General features: G+C 29.2%; 1 long non-coding RNA gene across 2 annotated transcripts; it reads left to right on the top strand.

Annotated features, from left to right (window-relative positions):
* Positions 1-8,820: 8,820 nt before the first annotated feature.
* Positions 8,821-12,666, top strand: LOC148205962 (uncharacterized). Of its 2 annotated transcripts, none has more exons than XR_015785895.1 (7): positions 8,821-9,095; positions 9,181-9,345; positions 11,180-11,264; positions 11,361-11,431; positions 11,715-11,776; positions 12,230-12,305; positions 12,400-12,666. It is a non-coding gene; the product is annotated as an uncharacterized LOC148205962 (long non-coding RNA). The 2 variants fall into 2 exon arrangements; XR_015785896.1 differs by having other exon boundaries at positions 11,347-11,431.
* Positions 12,667-13,038: the final 372 nt, after the last annotated feature.

The raw sequence follows: 13,038 nt of genomic DNA, 5'->3' as shown, positions 1-13,038 counted from the left end.
AGTTTTTCAATTTACATAAACTCATAATGTAATTTTTAATGTTCAGTAAAGTCACTGAATTTTTAATGCAATAATATTACTCTCTTATTTGTTGGAACAATGTACTGTCATCTGTTCATATGCTATAAATACATTAGCAGATTAAAATCTTGAATATTTATTTGCTAAGCATTTTATTAATAGTAAATTGAGTTGAATAAAATAAATAGCAATAATAATAATTATTATTATTATTATTATTTTATTGAGCATGATTGAGTGTGATAACAACACATGATTAATTAATAAAATAGATATTTTATTGAGGCAGTTTAGATATTATTTTGTGGTATAAATTTGTAATATTTATCGTGGTTGTTGGGAGATTGGGTAAGCAAATAATTTGTTGATGAATGAGTGATGTAGTCAAACCATTTTTAATCTGAAATATCTAAACTACAGAAAATCGTTATCCATTATCTAAAGATTTTTTTTGTTGGCATCAAATGCACATGCCTGCAATATCGACCATATTCAGATCTGCGGATAACCAATGAACAATATAAGTAAATTTTGTACTAATATTTTTCCTTTACTTTCCTTAAAACAAAAGTTGAGTTGAGTATGTTAAAATTCTAAGATAATCCTCCAATAAATTTCGTTGTTTTTTTTTAAGTTTAAATTGGTTCTTCAATTTAAAAAATGTGATATAATTTGATTATTTAAGTTAATATAGAATTAATGATGTTAATTTAATGTCACGAGTTAGTTTATTATTTTTTTTATTTTTTATTTTTATATGTATCTTATTTAAAAATATAAATTTTAAAATATTTTTATAACAATTTAAAAGAAATATATATAATTTAAAAACAAAATTTAAATAAAATCCAATGTAAAATATTAATTTAAATAAACTTAATCATTTTAAAAATATTAATAAATAATTAGATTTTAATAAAAATATTATTATGATAATTATAACGTTTATTAATTATAGAAATATCATTTAATAAAAATATTATTATAATATTTATTTTAAATTGTTATAAAACTATTTTAAAATTTTATGTTTGAATTTATAATATTATATTGTTATTTTTAAACCAACTCTAATGTTTGTATAAAAATTATTAGTATATAAATATTTTAAATAAAGTTAAATGTAAGATATAAATTTAATATTGCTAAAAATATTTAATAAAAACATAAAATATAATTATATATATAAGTTAAATTTGGTCTTAATTTAAAGATGGGTGAAATTGCTCCTATTTAAAAAAATTAGGACTAAAGTAAGACTAAATATAAATAAAAAGACTAATTTGAAATTTTCACATAATAATTTTTCAACATTGACACATATCACTGTCATTGTCGTATTACATTATCTCTATCCTCATTTGACATGTGATAAAGTTTTAAAAAAAATTAAAAATTAAAAAAACCATGTGCATTGAGTTAACATAGTCAATTATGTATTAACAGAAAATGTCAAATTACAGCACACTTTCAAAATTGAGGATTCAATTGAGAGAACTTAAAAGGAAATATGACCGAATTGATATTCATGTATAAACATGAGGACAATTAAAGGGTTTTAACTTTTCTTTTACCTATAATCCTTTAAAATTAAATAACTTAATGTGAATTTTTTTAGAGTTACTCCCTTCACCACCACACACTACTCCATGCACATCTTCATTCCTCTTTTGCCCTTCAGTAATATTTAAACGAATTTGAATATGCGTTGGATGAATTCTTAAACGGATGTCAACATTCGTGGACGGATATCAACATCCGTTTTAGGTTAGAAAGCCAAAAACTAGTAGAAAAATAAATGTTCCACATACAATTATCGTGGCAAAATACCTTTTATGTTGGGGGTGGGGGCACATTTACAGTCTCTACTTCTTCAGTTTTGAATTGCTCATCAACTTTATTTGAATCTGTGCATAGATTTCTCCCGCTGACTGACACTGTAGTTGTAGTGCAAGGTAAGAAGAAAAGGAAAAAACACATTTGAACTATAGCATTGTTTGCCTAAAGGATATAATTCAACATCTCATAATATCAACAACGTACATATACTTTTAAACAGAGAACCCGAAGGCCACAACGGAAGTTGGATATCCGTTAGGCCTTCGACGGATGCCCATATTGGTCGACAAATGTCGATAACCTTTGAAGGGCAAACAAATATCTGACTTCCGTTGTGGCCTTCGTAGGCTACGTTCACGCCAAAAACTCAACACACAGTGGTGCAAAATGAACAACAATAACAACACAACACACCATCATAGAACACACCAAACATCAAATGCATCTATCATTTATCATGCATGCAAGCATAGGAAATAACTATTAACTTGTTGGAGAGCAAATGCACGAACACGAGGTCGCGAGGATCGTAAGGTCGAACGAGATCCCTCAATTCTTCTTAGAGTCCCGCAAAGAAATACCCAAGCAGTTGTTTCTCCGCCACGCCAGTCGCCTAAGCCACCAAAGCCACCAGGATTTCAAATTCCCGCACATATTCCTCCACCGATTCCCTCTGTCGCACCGCCGCCAATTTTTCGAAGATCGTTCCCCGGTGTCTACCTCCGAACCTCCTGGCCATCGCCTCCGTCAATGTCACCTAGGTAGGCTTCTTAAGCTTCTTCCGCCAAAAGTGAAACCAATAGTTCGCTCCCCCTTCCATACAAATGTACCCCAGCTTCATCTTCTCTTTTTTTTTGTCACGCCTCCTCAGATTCATCATCCTCCGTGTCCCGATTTCCATTCACCGAATGACTGCCTTCAGAACGCCTCCCCTGGTTCCCTCTTCTCCCATGGTCGCGATTAACATTTCGTCTCCCTTGGTCGTGATTCATGTTTCGAGCCATTCCCTTCATCTCCGCTCGAATCTCCTCCAACGTCGCTTCCATGGAATCAAATCTTCCCTCCAGTGCGCTCACCATGTTCTCCATCTTGTCTCTCCTCCGATCTGGATCTGGCAGGTCGAACCAAATCTGTTAGGTTCTTTTATGCATAGAACCGTAACAGATGACTCTCCTCTCTCACAACACTCAAACAATAGCAAAGAAATGAATGTATACGTATTTCATTAATTTTGTAAAGTGTCTAAAACAGAATTACAAGTAAATGTCCCAAGAAAGCCTCCTTCCTCCACTGGAAAAAGTTCACTCTATTCCCAAAAGTAAAATATCTGATGAACCTCTCACCACTTATTCTGTTATTATTTATACTCCCCTTTCCCTCTAAGAAACTTCTAAAAGACATTTCCTCTTAATTTTCCTTCACGCCTTTATTTCTCCTTACATACACTTTTATTCCCCTGTGAGACTAATTCGTTGATTTGGAGTCCCCAAAGGCTCTATTATGCATGCGTGAGAGAGATTGAAGGAATAGGTGGCGTCCTTGTTTGAATTTAGCATCGGTACACCTGTGATAGCATGTGCTGTAGTTAGAAATTGAAATGGTGTGTTGGAAAGTGAGGGAGTGAAAAAAGAAAGAAGGAGAAAGAAGGAGAGTTAAAAGAGGGGAAGATGATTTTTTCTCAATTATTAGAAAGAGTGAAAATAAGTAGAGAGCAAGATGATTTTATGTTACTAATTATTGTAATCATTATAATAAAAAAAAATAAAAATATCATTATCGATTCTCAGAAGTTATAATCAATTATGTGTTTAAAATGAATGTAAATATCAATAAAATAATATTTACTACATAATCTATTATGTCATCTTTCTTCAACTTTCGTGCAGAAAGTTTATTGCATATATCCTTCTTGATTTTCTCACTTTCCATGCACATCACACCATCCAAACTCCCATTTTCACACTCTGTGCATTCCCTTTGCCATTGGTGGAATCAAACGGAGCCTAAGTGATTTGTAGGCAGTGATAAAAATATTGTCAAATCTAACAGCGTGTGTTTTAGAAATCTATAGGCTGTTGCATTACGCTGTTTTAGTTTTAATTTATTTCTGTTTGAATAGCAGAATATGGTAGTTGACTTTGGCTCAAGATAGACTTAACAGGAACTTGTGCGATTCTATTGGTACCTAACAAGCGTAACTTATGACTTAAGTTTGAATTGCTCAATTGCATGTGTGGAAAAAATTTTAGATTCTCTGTTGAGTTTTTGCTGTTATCTCTCTATTGAGTCTTTACAATACACTTATGGACACTAATTTTGATGTTTAAAATATTCTAATTTTTTTAATATATATTATGTATATTAAAGTTTTTACTAGGAAAACAGTACAAGAATCTCAGCAGAAAATCTAGACTGGTGTGGGAAAGACTAACTTTGGGACATATTTTCTCTCCCTCTCAAGAGATCTCTATTCTTAATAAAGGAAAGGAACCATCTATTTCCCACCATAGTGCATGTGTGGAAAAAATTATGGGTAAATTTTGCTTCTTTTCTGAGCAAGAAAAATCTAATAAAGATATTTTTAAATAGGGTGGACAAATAGAACTGAACCGCACTGTACTAATAAAATCTGTACTGAACTAAAAATTAATTTGTCTAAACTGAACTGTAAAACAGCTCAGATAAACTGAACTGTAAAATAGTTCGGATAAACTGAACTGAATTGTTTTTTGTTTTATCAAACTGGACTGAAATGAACTATACTAAATTGTATTAAACTACAATATAAACTAAACTGAACTACTAACTATACTAATTTTAAATTGAATTGTACTAATTTTAAATTGAATTATACTAGTTTTTAAACTGAATAGTATAACAATACATGTTCTTTTTAATTGAAATTTATTTTAATGTTTATTTTATTTAATTTATAAGTGTCTTACAAATCAACTTTTTAATTATTTGATATTATTATTTTCTATTTTATTTATATTTCTTTTATTATTATATGTGTATGGAAATTATTTTATTATTTATTTATTTATTTATTTATTTATTTTTTATTATTTTATTTATATTTATTTTGTCATGAATATTATTTTACTTTTATATTTAATTTTTTAAATTTTTTATTTATATTTTTTTGTTTTATATGTGTATATAATTTATTTTATCTTTTTATCTACTTATTTTATTTTAAGATAATTTTTTATTTATATTTATTTTGTTGAATCATAAAATTGTTTTATTAATCAATTATTTATTATTTATATTTTATTATGTAAAATTTAAACTAATATTTATTAATATTTATAATATAATAAAAGATGATACTAGAAAAGTTACTCTTAACAAACGGTTGTTAATTTTTTTCAATTTGATATTTCTATAATATTAATTATTTTTGCTATATTACTATTTTTTTATGATATTTTATTATATAGTCATTTAATAAAGTTTAACATTAAAAATATATTTTAGTTTTAGTCTGTAAAATACTATCATTTAAAAATAATAATATTGATATTTATTTTAAAGTAAGTCGATTTTTAAAATAAATAGTTATTTTAGTGTGTGTGCTTACACACATTTTAATATCATTAAAAGTTTTTTTAACGTATTTTTACATATTTAATAATATGTTAAAGAATATAATATATTTAAAGTATTTTTTTTATATAGTCTTTTTTTCTTTTATAATTTCTATTACTTAATCATTTAATAAAATTAAATTTTAAAAAATATTTTACTTTTATTACTTAAAATAATATTATTTAAAAAGTTATATATGTTTATTGATAAAAAAATATAAAAATTTGTGATAAAAAAATTTTATCTTAAAAATTTCATTATTAATTTTTTTATGTGAACGGTTTCTTTTATTAATATTTTATTATTAAATAACGTTTTTTGGCAGGAAGCAGTTGAACGGGAATTAGAAAAGAGAAAAGAGTAGATACAGTTCTCACAGTTAACTGAACCGAAACTGTCATAAGTTCAGTTTTCAAAAACTAAACCATAAAATAGTATATTGAACTTTTAGTAAAAGTGGATCAGTTTTTTTTAAGTATAATATAGTATAATTAATTATAGTACAGTACAAATCAATTATTTTTGCCCAACTTTCTATTTTTAAAATATCCACTAGAGCAAAAATGTCAGTTACAGTATGATTGCCTAGCGTATAATAGCTATGCTACCTTAGAATTTGATTTTGATATACTGTAACTGTGTGTTGTTGATGTTACTAGCTGCTTATTCCATTAGTCATTCAGTCACATACTATTTTTGACTTGACCGGCATGTAAATAAGTGATGAGGGGCTTAAACTTATATAGTAAATAATAAATTAGCAATGGAGCCTTCTGTATCATTTTTGTTGCGTGGCCTAAATTTCGTCCATAGAATGTTTGAATATTATTGATGATTGATGGGGTTATAGCCTATTCTTATGCTTCCAAGCAGTAGTCAATTGTCAGTGTATGAACTGGAGTGCCACACTACCAATAGAAGTGGAAGTGGTGACCAGATGAAAATATTTGTTTATAGTTTAGAATTCTTGCATTACTTCCTGGTAATTGTAGGGATTTTTAATCTTTCATGCATATATTTCTTAAACTTAATGGTGGCATTTCACATTTGAGTGAATTTTTGGTTTTGATGACATTTTGTGACTGTAACTTTATGCATGTGAAAGTGTTAACATGCCTACTCAGAGTATGAGGAAGTATGGCATCTTCTAGCTTTTATCCAGGTTTGGATTTTGACGTTCTGTTTTCTTGTGCATTCATTGTTTTCAGTGACAATGTCCTTTGGGTTAAAAGGAGAGTTGCGTAAGAGATCACAGAGAAAAATCTCCACCCCCACATATTGTCTCGTGGGTTTATTTAACTTGTAGTGCTCATGTCAACCGGAGAGCTTTGAGTGTGGATATTATGTCATGAGACACATGCACAAAATTATATCTACAAATGTTGTTGATTCATTGAATTTGGTGACATGAACATTTTATAACTAAGATCTTAACCCATTAATATTATAACTTGATTCAAACTATTCATTGTATAGATATTTGATGAAACATCTCCAATGGAGCAACATGTCATAAAGATTATTCGGGAGGAATGGGTTGCATTTATTTTAACCGTATGTAGTTTGTAAATGATTAGATGTTTTAATATTACATTTTGAGTTGAGGAACTATTTTATCTGTAATTATGTTATGTAAATATGTTTAAGGAACTTTGTCAGGTAAATATTACATTGAGAAACTATTTTGATATGTTAATAATAGAAACAATATTGATTCGGGAATGAATTTTATGTAGGTTTGAATATTGATATTAGCACATATAGATTAAATATGGGAAAAGCTAGAACACTTATAGAAAGTCTCAGTTTATACATGTTCTCAGAATATAAGGTATAAAAAGGCATACTATGATCCTTTTTCTGAACAAAATCGGTATAGAAAGTGAAATTTTTTTATATCTATTCTAAAACCAGTATAAAAATGTCGCTCACTTTCTATACTCTTGTTTTTTACCTACTCGAAAATCAGTATAAATTTTTTTTTAACAAATATAAAAAACTTTTTTTTGGCATAGTGATATGTAGATTTTGAATGATCTATCTCCATTCAAAATAAAGTATTAAACATTAAGAGTGATAAACATAAATCTTTTGAAGAATGTTTTACAACTAAATTTGTGTAGTTTTATTTATAATAAATTGTATATTTGTTTATCTTTTATATGAATATTAAGATTATGATATTTGTATACTTAAACATTTGTTTATATACTTGAATACATTATTAACATTTTAGTAAACTACGCTAAAATGATAACATTAATAGAAATTTAACAATCTTTATTTACGAATTATGTTTACGTGCATGAAAATATATATTAAAAATAACTAAAACAAATTAAATATTAAAAAGATAAACTTTTTATGTCAATTAAGACTATAATTAACCAGGAAATTAGTTGTAGCTAAGCTTTAATCATAGTAGAAATCGAGAAAAAAAAATAGATATTACAACATTTTGAAGTCTTTTATTGACGATTCTTTCAATTGACATGGGAAATTATTTTTGTTTAGAAATTTAATTGATATTAAAAATTCACGCTTTTTAAATTATTAGATCTATATTAATTATATAACTAACATAAGATAACTAATATTAAAAATTAGTAAAGAACCATTTATTCATATGTTGAAAATCTACCGAAAACCATTATTTAACTCCTTATGTTATGACTTTCTCATGTACTACACCCTCTATCTCCAAAGGAACTGCATCCAATTCAAAGAGAACTATAGTTCTAAAACTTCAAATGTGATTCCAAACCTATCACAATATCTAATATCATGTGCCTAACTCATGTTACAAAGATAAAAAAGAACGTAAGAAATATCCTTTTTGTTAATAAATTCTTGAAACTTCAAAATATAATTTTACCACTACTACATAATAATAAAAGATTTAAAGAATAATTTTGATGTATATTTCAAAGAGTAGAGTACCATATATATACATTCAAGGATCCTATAATTCTTCATCTATTAAAGGAATGACAGGTGCACAAATCTGCACAAATTATAATAATATCTAAATTATAACTAACACAATATTTGATTGCCTAATATCCTTTAATACAATATTTGGCATATCTTAACACCCTACTCACTACAAGAAATAATGAAATTACATACGGAAAATTATATACGGATGTAAATCCGTATATAAATGAAGTATTATATACGGAATTTATGTAGGGATACCAGAAAAGGCTTTATATACGGATATTATATACGGATATTTATATACGGAATTTTCCGTATATAAATTCTGTATATAAAGTTTGCACGTGGTGGCGGTTGTTAACTGCGGATATTATATACGGATGTGGGAAATTATTTTTAAAATTTTTTTTTCTGATTAATATATCACACTCTGAAGAAGCATTTCCCCTTTCTCGAACCCTAGAACTCTTTTCTCTCTCTCGAACTCTCTTGCTCTCAAACCCTCTTCTCTGTGGAGTCATCTTCATCAATCTTTCATCAACCATTCATTCACCTCTCCTCTCCAACCCTAGTGTGCAACATCTCTTTCCTTCACAGAGGGTCGGCTAGTGAGAGTGCTTCTTCGTTCAGTGCGTGTGACCTATCGGAGTCCTGCTACCGTTGTGGATGGTCGTCCATTCCGCCATCATTCTCGGCCAGTGGTAAGTGTTCCCATCCTTCTCCATCTTTTTTCCCCATCTCTGGAATAAACTGAGTGAAATTTGTGATTAATGTCTCAAACCTCAGGAAAACTCCCAAACCCGCCTTGCACTGGCGAGAGCCTTAATAGGTCTCAAAGCCAGTCGTTCGAAAAAAAGTTCGTGCGTGAAACCCGCTGCTGAGGAGGTCGAGCACGTGGTAGCAGTAATGCTTCTCCCGTGAAGGTTAAAGAAAGTGCTTTGATTCCTAAAGGTGAGATTTTTAAAATGGTACATTCTAAAATTGTAAGACTATTGTTTATTTTGATGCATTTTTGTGTTTGGAATTGGTATTGGTTTGGGTTTTGAGATTTCCAGTGATATCATTTGGTGTTCCAGTGGTAGTTGTAATTACACCTTCATTCTGTGTTTACTGGTTTAGGTTCTTCCTGTATATATGTGATTAGTTTATTGGGGAGAGTAGTTAGTGGTGAGTTTTAGCTTCTGGTAGTTAAATGAAGAGTGATTAGAACATGGGAGAAGGTGTATGGGTTGGTAGTTAAAGAAAAAGAGGCTGGTTGGGATTGAGATGAAAGAACCTTGTGTGTTAGAATCTCAGCAAGGGTGGTTCTGTGTGAGTAAGGGAGAGCTTTGATATTTTGTTTTGTTAAAGGGAAGGAGGAAGTAATTGGGTAGAGGAAGAAAGTGGATAGAATAGACTCGAGTTTCGTGGAATAATAAAATTCATGTTTTGCATGGAGGAGAGAAGACACGTCCAAGAGCTTTTGAAGTAAAGAAGATTGGAAGCTTTATTCTTTTATTAAAAAAGGGTCAAAAGTATATTTGTGGTGTCTCTAATTGTGGAGAAAAGCAGAGATCTTAATTGAATTAGGTGCAGAGGTTAATGTACTTAAGTATTATATTATATTAATATATATATATATATATATATATATATATATAAAAGAAGGTGACGTAAGTTTATATATATATTTTTAATATAGTTATATATATGTATATTAACTTGGGGTTACGTTTCAGGGGAGGGGTTTTCTTATTTTGAAAAAGTTACGGGTTTGTTTTCTTTCAAAGTAAAAGTTTGTTTTGGAAATTCTTGTGAGCGCAATCAATTATCAAGTGATAGTCATTCCACATGTATGAACCTCTATCCATTAACCTTATTTCTTTTTTCTTGCAGCCAATGAAATCACGTAGTGCATCACCTTTAATTTCATTTTTAGTTAGTGAATGATTTCCATATTGGCCGTAGTAAGTTCATAGTTCAAATTATAATATGTTTCCTATTAATGAGAATTAATTTACTGCAACCAGCTCCCAGATTATGAATGATGTATGGGATAATCTGCAATTTTTGAAGTGAGTTACTGTATTGGTATAAAAAATAGCAGAGAAAAAACTTACCTTACTAGTAGTGTTTATTTTAAATGTTAATCATTTGATGTCATGAATTAACTTCTCTTTTTTGTTTTGTATAGTTATTCCTTGCTTGTTAACTGTAATAGATCCTTATAGCTCATGCTATATAATCTTTGGTGATAACGAATTCTCATCCTTATAGCTCATGCAAAAATATTACTCACATTCAGAAACCTTTGGTTTTAATTATCCAGTAACGTGATTTGATTCTGAATAAGATGAATACAATGAGTATTAGGGGCAGGTATTGATGGTTTTGAATTTTCATGTAAGATACATACACTTACATGATTCTTTAAATATAGTACATTGCTCTGCTTGAGTTTCAGAGTTTTGATGTTCAATTGCTTTGTCCATATACTGGTTTGTACTTTTCTTTAAGGTTAATCAATGGTTGTTTTGCACAAGCTTATAGCATATGGTGATGTATTTATTAATGTAGCTGTTTTCCTTTCATCTTTGGTCACCTTTTATTTTTGGCATTTTTTTTTGTTTAAAACTGTCAAAATGGTTAAACTGTTATTAAACCATTAAAACATTTAAAAATAAGTTTCTAAAGACTGCTAGGTAAATAAGAACAGAGATCAGATCAATAGCTAAATAGGAAAAAATAAATCCTCTTGAACAAATGGCTAAATCTGAAATACAAGTTTGATTTGATGATTGTCTAGGTGGGCTTTGAGATGATTGATGCATTTGCTGAATCTTAGGGGATTCCTATGAACACTTCCTATTCCAAAGCCATTTTCGGAAAAGGTTTGCCCGCTGCCTTGCTTAGATATTTCTATTTTCTGTTTTTCTGTCTATGTTTATTGTATTGATAAATTTTTTTCGCAAGTTGGTTTGTTGCAGGTTTTGTTGGTGAAGTTCTTGTCTTCCTTGCAAAGCCTCCTCGGACTTACATGAATCTGAGTGGTGAATTAGTAAGGAAACAAGATGTGCTATTTTTTTTTCCTCTCTCTTAACCATGTGGATATTTAACTTTAGATTGTGCAAGTTGTGCTGTCTATATAGCTTGTCAATTTCCACTCACAATAATTTATTGACCACGAGTTCCTTTAATCGCTTAAGCTTATAGTCTACTTTGAAGGGTAGCTTTTCTAATCTGCACATTGAAATTTACTCTTATTAGTTGGCATTTTTGTGAAGTTATATGTACTATCAATAGTTGTAAACAGTTAAAAGATTGATGTTTATATTCTGCAGGTCAATTGCAGCAGAAAACAATTTCCCATCCACCTTGCAGTGCATTTTTGGTTGCATTTATGGTACTAGGATATCCTCTTATTTAATGATTGAGCTTATATTTGCTAATTAATGAGACTTGTGCACTTGAATTTGCAGCTTCATGGTATATAGTTTATATGATTATTGTACATATGAATATATTATCTTATAATTTGTCTCACTTTTCTTTGAGGTTGCTTGATTTTTTTCTTCTATTCTTTAAGTTGTTGAAATAGATTTTGTTACCAAGAAGGAAAGCTTATAGTACCTGCATAACTGTGTAACAATTTGCTTCATGGTATTTTGTACTCAATGATTTTAGTCTTCTGGTTTCAACATCTTCTTTCTGTCTGATAGTGTATCATTTGGCATAAATCCATATTCGTATAGATCATTCCATGTTGTTTATAGTTTCAGTTTAAGCATTTATCAAGACAAACATGCAAAAAGTTTACTCCCTGAACCCATTTGATATTTGTTTTCTGCTTTTGCAGATTTGCTTTATGTTTTCTCGAATCTGTCAAGGAATCTAAATTTCATTGAGCATACACACATTGCTGGTTGGAAATTGTAAGTGAATTTGATTATTATGCATCTGAAAATTTTTTGTAGACTATATTCTGCATGTTTTTCTCCCCTGACTTATATTACTTATTCTATGCAGGAATCAAAGAGCAAGGCCCATCATTATTGATCCTGCCCTTTACTTATCAAAGAAATCTGATTTAGCATTGACCACTCAACGAAGAACCCATCCCACGTCTTTTAAACTGTTTAGTGGTATGTCCCTATCGATTATCTAACATTTAAAAAACCTATTTTAGAGACAGTGAGTTCTGAGCTACTTGTTAATTTTTATTGGAACTGTTGATTAATAGTTGTTTAACTCTGAACTTGATAATATATTGGGGCTTTCTTAAGAGTCAGCAAATTACTCTTATTAGGTTGAGCTTCATTAAACTAAATATTAGACATCATTCCATTAAAGTGTTATACCATGAGTTTGAGGAATTTCAAGCATATGGTGAACATCACAATTTCTTTTTATATAATTTATATATATATATATATATATATATAAAATAACATATGCAGAGAAATTAGAATATATAGTGAATATTGGTTTAGATAGGTTAACATTAATTTTTATATTTATATTTATTGGTCTAATCCAGAAAGTTTGTCAATAGAATAAGAACTTTTATTCTGCTTGTATATTGTGCATGGAGAACTGCTATATACAGGGCATTTATTTAGCTCTTCTTAAGCCATTATATACGGATTTATCCGTATATAATTTATA

Source organism: Vigna umbellata, chromosome 1 (genome assembly GCF_029865625.1).
Source record: "Vigna umbellata cultivar VRB3 chromosome 1, Vumbellata_1.0, whole genome shotgun sequence".
NCBI lineage: Eukaryota > Viridiplantae > Streptophyta > Magnoliopsida > Fabales > Fabaceae > Vigna > Vigna umbellata.
The sequence above is the reverse complement of the archived record's forward strand: the minus strand, read 5'-3'. Positions and strand labels throughout refer to the sequence as shown.